We start from the raw sequence: 7,370 nt of genomic DNA, 5'->3' as shown, positions 1-7,370 counted from the left end.
GGATGGACATGTTGAATTTGTTGTACTTAGAACATTCAAATTGACATGTCTGGTAGGTGCTTAGAATTTCTAGGGTGACTGACTCATTCTGGATTCCTCAGTCTTAAAACTGAAAGTCCTGAGTCTCAAGAAATCCTTCAGTCTCAAGAAAATTGGGATGGTCTAAAACTCAGTAAAGTCTGGACTAGAGAGACTGATTTGGAATTTAAGGAAGCCAAAAGCATGAATGAGCAATCTATAAAGAATGTGGAGAGTAAGAGGAGAAGGTGTCCAAACATGACTCCTGAGCAGACCAACCTTTGATGGGTAGCAGAGGAAAAGGAAGTCCTGAAGGAGCCTCAGAAAGAAAATGGAAGGAGGCAGGGCTATATCTGAGGGGGAAGAGCATGAAAACCAAGGGGAAAAAACATCTGTAAATGAAAAAGTGGTGAATTGTGTTGGAGAATGCAGTTAGATTGGCTGTTAGAAGTGGTTAGCACTTTTTGTAAGAACAGATTAATTTCAGGAATATGAATGAAATCAAACAGCAAAAGGCTGGGAGCACACAAAAGGAAGGAAGCACACATTTTTAAGAAGCTATATGGTGAAGTGACACTGAGAGAAGAGCTATCTTTTTTAGGACGTAGAGATAAGAAGTTTTGAAAGAAAAGGAGATATGAACTTGTTTATATGGTGAGAGAAAATAGTGGAGAAAAAGAGTTTAGAGGCAGAAGAGAGGATGACTATTAAAGTAAGTGGAAAGGGTAAGGGTCAAGAAATGAGTTGAACCAGAGCAGACCTCTCCTTTGAGACCAAAGGTATTAGTGTATATGTGTGCGGCAGGGAGTGTGTAGCAGGATCATGCAGCCACTTAGCCACAGAGTTGAGATTTGGATCAATATCTGCCAGACTTCAAAAACCAATTATTTCCACTTCATCAGAGAAAACTACATTTAAGCTCAATAAAAAATGTATACACATATGCATAATCACTTAGTGCTACATACAGAATGTGTTGTGGATGAAACTGGGGAAGTGATTAAAGCAATTGGAGCCAGGTGTAGTTCATCTGGAATGCTTAACAGGAAAGGTAAACTTTGCACAGAATTCTTGGGGAATAGAATATGGTGAGGCAAGAATTAGTTTAAATTTAAAAAAATGTAAGCTGTTCTTGAAATCATATTTCCTTTTTCAAAACTTGTTTCAATGAAATAAGAAATTTGTTTCTCATTTTTATTAGTATGTAGATTCTCAAAAGATGAAATGGATGTAGAAATATACTTGTCCCATGTAGCAGCAGGATTACTAGTTCCTGCCCCTCCCATATCCATTTTTCTTCTTTCATAGTAATAGATTTTCGAAGTGAGATTATGGCCATTCAGCTAACAACTACATTTCTTAAAGTTTCTTGCTAATATTCTTGACCAATTTCTATCCAATTGGATGTGATCAGAAGTGACATCTACAACCTGGTTGTGCCTCTAAAGAGAGGGATGTCTTTCTTGCCATTCTTCCTCTGCCATGCTGTCTGGAGTGCAGAATAGTAATGGTGAGCCCTCTTGGACCATGCTGATGCTGTTGAGGGCAACATCGTAGGATGGTGGAGAACCAGTGATGGTGTTTGGGGCTCTAACACTGAGGGGCTACCATATGTAAGCCATTGTTAATATAGATCTATGTTACAGCATTTGAGTTATATACTCCATTTCTAACAATAAGACTAACATAAAATTTCTTATTTCTTTGCAGGATTCATATACTGATATCTGAATTCTTTGCCTGTTTCAGTCCTATATTAAAGGCTTCCAGAGAGAACATCCCTGTGAATTTAAATTCCTTTGACTGAAGTCTGGCTCAGAGTCACAGGCATGTACAAACAAACAAACAAACAAACAAACAAAACAACTAGGAAGGATAGGGCAGGTTCCTTCTAGGTCCAGATCATCCCTGTCCACCATCATTATCCTTGTGCAATATGTATTTTCTTCTTCATCTATCTTATTTTTAGGAATTGGTTTGTCAATTAGCATTAGATTTAGCTGTGAATAATAGAAAATCTGACTAGATTATGGCTTAAACAAGTGAGGGTAGAATTTTCTTGTGGAATAAGAAGACTGCAATAAATATTACAGAGCTTCATAATGCACGCAAGGACCCCCTAGGCTACCCCTGTTTTCTGCCCAGCAATCTTTAGCATGTGGTTTTTGTTCTCATGCTTGTTACCTCATGGTTTCACTTCAGGCATCACATCTGTGTTCCAGGCAGGAAAAGGAGGAAAGGTGAAAGGAAAGTGCAAGCCAAATGACTTGGCTCCCTCTTTTTCATAAAATATTTATAGTGATATATAACATACATACTGAAAAGCTCACAAATCACAAGTGTAGAGCTTGATGAATTTTTACAAAGTGAACACATTAATGTGATTGGCACTCAGAACAAAAAACAGCACATTTCAAGTACCTCAGAATCCTTCTTACTGCCCCAGACATCCCTTTTTATATATGTAAAGAAAAAGTATAGATTAATTTTGCCTGATTTTGAACTTCATGGAAGTGTACAGCCTGTATTCATGTGTCTGTCTTCCTTTGCTTAATATGTTTGTAGGATTCACCCATATTATTACAAGTAATTATAGAACATTTATTCTCACTTCTATATTATTCCAATGTGTGATTTTAATTTTTTTAACCCATTCTAGAATTGGTGGGCATTTACATAGTTTGCAAGTTTTAGCTGTTATGAACAGTACTTCAATTACTATTCCAGTACAAGTCTTCTGGTGAACATATGTTCACATTTCTGTGGATATATTCATTGATGAAGAATCTTTGAGTTATAGATTATGCCTACGCTTAGCTATGATATTGCCAAACAATTTCCCAGAGTATTCGTACTGATTTATTACTCCATTAGCAATATATAAAAGTTCAGTTGCTCTGAATCTTTGGTAACACTTGGTATTATCTTTTTCATTTTAGCCATTTTGTCTAATATTGCATTTAAAATTTTTATTTCCCTGATAATTAGTGAATCAACTATAGTTGAGCAGCTTTACACATGTATATGTTTATTGGTTATTTGGATATTCATTTTTTATGTGAAGTACTTGTTCATGCTTTTCTGTTCTCATTGTGTGCGTGTTTTTTTTTTTCATATTGTTTTATAGAGTTCTATATATCTTTTGGATATGAGTTTTGTATTAATTTGTGGGGCTGCCATAACAACATGCCACAGACTGGGTGACTTAAACAAGAAAAATTTACTTAACAGTTCTGGAGGCTGCAAGTCCAAGATCAAAATGTCAGCAGGATTAGTTTCTCCTGAGGCCTCTCTCTTTGGCTTGTACATGGCTGTCCTCTTTTGCTGCCTCTTCACGTGGTTGTCAATCTGTGCATGGGTGCCCCTGCTGTCTTTCTGTGTGTATCCTGATCTCATCTTTTTATAAGGACTTCAGTCAAATTGGATTGAGGCTCACCCTAATGGCATCATTTTAACTTAATTACATCTCTATAGACCTTTCATCAAATACAATCACATTCTAAGGTACTGGGGGTAAGGGCTTCAATATACACATTTATGTGGACATATCTCAGTTCATAACAAGTTCTTTGCAGGATATATGTATTGTAAACATTTCCCTCACTTTGTTAATTGCCTTTTTATTCTCTTAATGGTATCTTTTAATGAACAGAAGTTCTTAATCTGAACATTGTTTATCAGTTTTTTCCTTATGGTTAGCACTTTTGGGGGCCTATTTAAAATTCTTTGTCTGCTCCAAAGTCACAAATATGTTTATTCTTGTATGATTTTTGCTAAAAGCTTTATTGTACTACCTTTTACATTTGGAAATATAATGTATCTGGAATTAATTTTTATTTTTTCCATGTGGACCCAACATAGTTTATTTTTAAAAAAATGTTTTCTCTATAGCATTTCACTGTTATTGCTGTAAATCAGGCCTCCATATTTGTGTGGATCTATTTTTGGATTCTATTCTGCTCTATTGGTCTACTTATGTATCCTTGAGTCAACACCACACTGTCTGATTTAATAAAACGAGTCTTGATAGCTAGTGGTTTAAGACTTGCAATTTTTTGCTCCTTTCCAAAATTTCCTTGGCTATATTTAACCCATTGCATTGCCGTGAATGCTTATTTTTAATTTTATTTTTATTCATATGTAATAGAAATATTAAAACAATGTGTTAGTTTAAGGTGTACAACATGTTTTGATACATTTATATATTATAATATCATTATCACCATAGCATTAGCTAATACCTTTATCATGTCGTCGTCGTCTTCTTCTTCTTCTTCTTCTTCTTCTTCTTCTTCTTCTTCTTCTTCTTCTTCTTCTTTATCATCATTATTATTATTATTTTTATTATAATATTGGGAGAACAATTAAGATCTAGTCTCTTAGCAAATTTAAGGCTTATAATACAGTATGGTTTACTGTAATCACTATGCTGCGCATTAGATCTCTAGGACTTATTTATCTACTAGTTGCAAGCTTGTATGCTTAAATATCTTCTCAATTCCCTCACCCTCAAGTCTCTGGTAACCCCCATTCCACTCTATTTTTTAGATTCTACATATGAATGATATTATACAGTATTTGTCTTTCTCTGTCTGACATCTCATTTGTTATAATGCCTTCAAAGTTCATACATGCTGATGCAAATGGCTGGATGTCCTTTTTCATGGTTGAATAGTATTCCATTGTGAATGTGTGTGTGAGTATGTGTGTGTGCGTATGTGTGTATATGTGTGACATATTATTTATCTATTCATCCATTGACAAACACTTAGATTGTATCCGTATCTTGGCTGTTGTGACTAATGCTGCAATAAGCATCAGAGTAAAGATATTTCTTCGATATCCTTTTTTCATTTCCTTTGGATATGTACCCAGACATCGAATTGCTAGATCATGTGGTAGTTCTACTTTTTATTTTTTTGTGTACATCCTACTGTTTTTCATAGTACCTGTACCAATTTATATTCCCACTAACAGTGTACAAAGGTTTTTTTTTTTCTCTGCCATCAACATTTTTTGATGATAGCCATTCTAACAACTATGAGATGATATCTCATTGTGGTTTTGATTTGCATTCCCCTGATGATTAGTGATTTTGGGTATCTTTTCATGTATCTGTTGGCCACTGAGATATCTTCTTTGGAAATATGTCTCTTTAGTTATTCTGCCCATTTTTAATTGTTTGTTTTGTTATTGAGTCGTGTGAGATTTTTATATATTTTAGATATTAACCATTTAACTGATATGTCATTTGCAAATATTTTCTCCCATCCCATAGGTTGTCATTTTATTTTGTTGATTATTTCTGTTGCTGTGCAGAAGTTCTTTAGGTTAATGTAGTTCTACTTGCTTATTTTTGCTTTTGTTGCTTATACTTTGGGTATTATACAAAAAAAATCATTTGCCAATACCAATGTCAAGAAGCTTCTTCCCTATGTATTCTTCTAGGAGGTTTATAGTAGTAGGTCTTATGCTTAAGTATTTAATCCATTTCGAGTTAATTTTTATGAGTGGCTTAACATAGGTGTCCAATTTCATTTTTCTGCCTGCAGTCGTTCAGTTTTCCCAACACCATTTGTTGAAGAGACTATCTTTTCACCATTGAGTTTTCTTGACTCCCTTGTCAAATGTTAGTTGACCATATATGTGGAGATTTATTTCCGGGTTCTCTATCTGGTTCCATTAGTCTGTGTATATATTTTTATGCGAGTGCCATACTGTTTTGATTACTGTAACTTTGCAGTATAGTTTGAAATCAGGAAGTATGATGCTCCTGGCTTTATTCCTCAGGATTTCTTTGGCTATTTAGGACCTTTCATGGTTCTGTACAAATTTTAGGGTTGTTTTTTATATTTCTGTGAAAAATGCCTTTGGAATTTTGATAGAGATTGCATTGAATCTATAAATGACTTTGAATATTAGGGACATGTTAATAATTAATTATTCAAGTTCATAAACATGGAATATTTTTCTATTTGTGTCTTCTTCAATTTCTTTTTTTGCTTTACTTCTATTTTTATTTAAAAAATTTAAATACTTTTTTATTTTTCAGTTATGTTTGACATACAATATTATATTAGTTTCAGGTATACAACATAGTGATTAGACACTAATCTGACATCATACAGAGTTACTAAAATATTATTAACATGTTACTTATGCTGTACTTTACATCCCCATGACTATTTTGTAACTACCAATTTTTACTTCTTAATCCCTTTCCCCTTCTTCACCTATCTTCCCCAACACCCATCTCATCTGGCAACCATCAAAATGTTCTCTGTATTTATGAGTTTGTTTCTGTTTTGTTTGTTCATTAATTTCATTCTTTAGATTTCATATAAAAGTGAATTTGTATGGAATTTGTTTCTTTCTATCTGACTCCACTCAGCACAATATCCTCTAGGTCAATCATGTTGTTCGGATGGCAAGCTTTTTTATGGCTGAGTAATATTTCATTGTATAGATGTACCTCTCTTCTTTATCCATTTATGTATTTATGGATATCCAGGTTGTCTCCACATCTTGGCTATTGTAAATAATGCTACAATGAATGTAAGGATGCACATGTCCCTAGAAGTAGTGGATAAATACCCAGAAGTGGGATTACTGGGTCCTTCTTTGTCTCTTGCTACTAGCCTTTGTTTCAAAGTCATTTTGTTTGGTATAAATATTGCTACCTTAGGTTTTTCCCTCCATTTTCATAAAATATCTTTTTCCATCCCTTTCCTTTCAGTCTGTGTATGTCTCGCAATTTGGAGTTAGTCTCTTGTTGGCAGCATGTGTATAAGTCTTGTTTTCTTTATCTTTTTTTATCTTTTTTTTTTTTTTTAGGTGAAGCAGCCCTTGGTTGATCTAACAGATTGCAAAGACCTTGCCAGCTTATAGTTCCTTTTTTTAAGTTTTATACATCTACAGCACTTGGTCTTCCTAGGTGGTCTCCTATCCAAGTACTAACCAGGCCCAACCCTGCTTAGCTTCTGAGATCAGACAGGATTGAGCTTGTTCAAAGTAGCATGACCGTAGATGGGTCTTGTTTTCTTACCTACTCAGCCACCCTATTTTTCGATTGGAACATTTAACCCATTTACATTGAAAGTAATTGTTAATACATGTGTAGTTATTGCTGTTGTATTATTCGTATTTTTGATCTTTTCTTCTCCTCCTTCTTCTCCTTCTTCTTAAAGAAATGCCTTTAATATTTCTTATAATGCTGGTTTGGTAGTGATGAACCCCTTTACCTTTTCCTTGTCTGGGAAGATCTCTAATTGTCTTTTGATTCTAAATGATAACTCTACTGGGTACAATAATCTTTGTTGTAGGTCCTTGCTTTTCAACACTTTGAATATTTA

At 34.4% G+C, this 7,370-nt stretch overlaps 1 pseudogene; it reads right to left on the bottom strand.

The window, feature by feature from the left end:
• Window positions 1-6,927: 6,927 nt before the first annotated feature.
• Window positions 6,928-7,046, bottom strand: LOC118609815 (annotated as a pseudogene).
• Window positions 7,047-7,370: the final 324 nt, after the last annotated feature.

This window comes from Rousettus aegyptiacus, unplaced genomic scaffold (genome assembly GCF_014176215.1).
Source record: "Rousettus aegyptiacus isolate mRouAeg1 unplaced genomic scaffold, mRouAeg1.p scaffold_m13_p_11, whole genome shotgun sequence".
NCBI lineage: Eukaryota > Metazoa > Chordata > Mammalia > Chiroptera > Pteropodidae > Rousettus > Rousettus aegyptiacus.
Note: the sequence above shows the minus strand (reverse complement) of the source record. Positions and strands in the feature narration are given on the sequence as shown.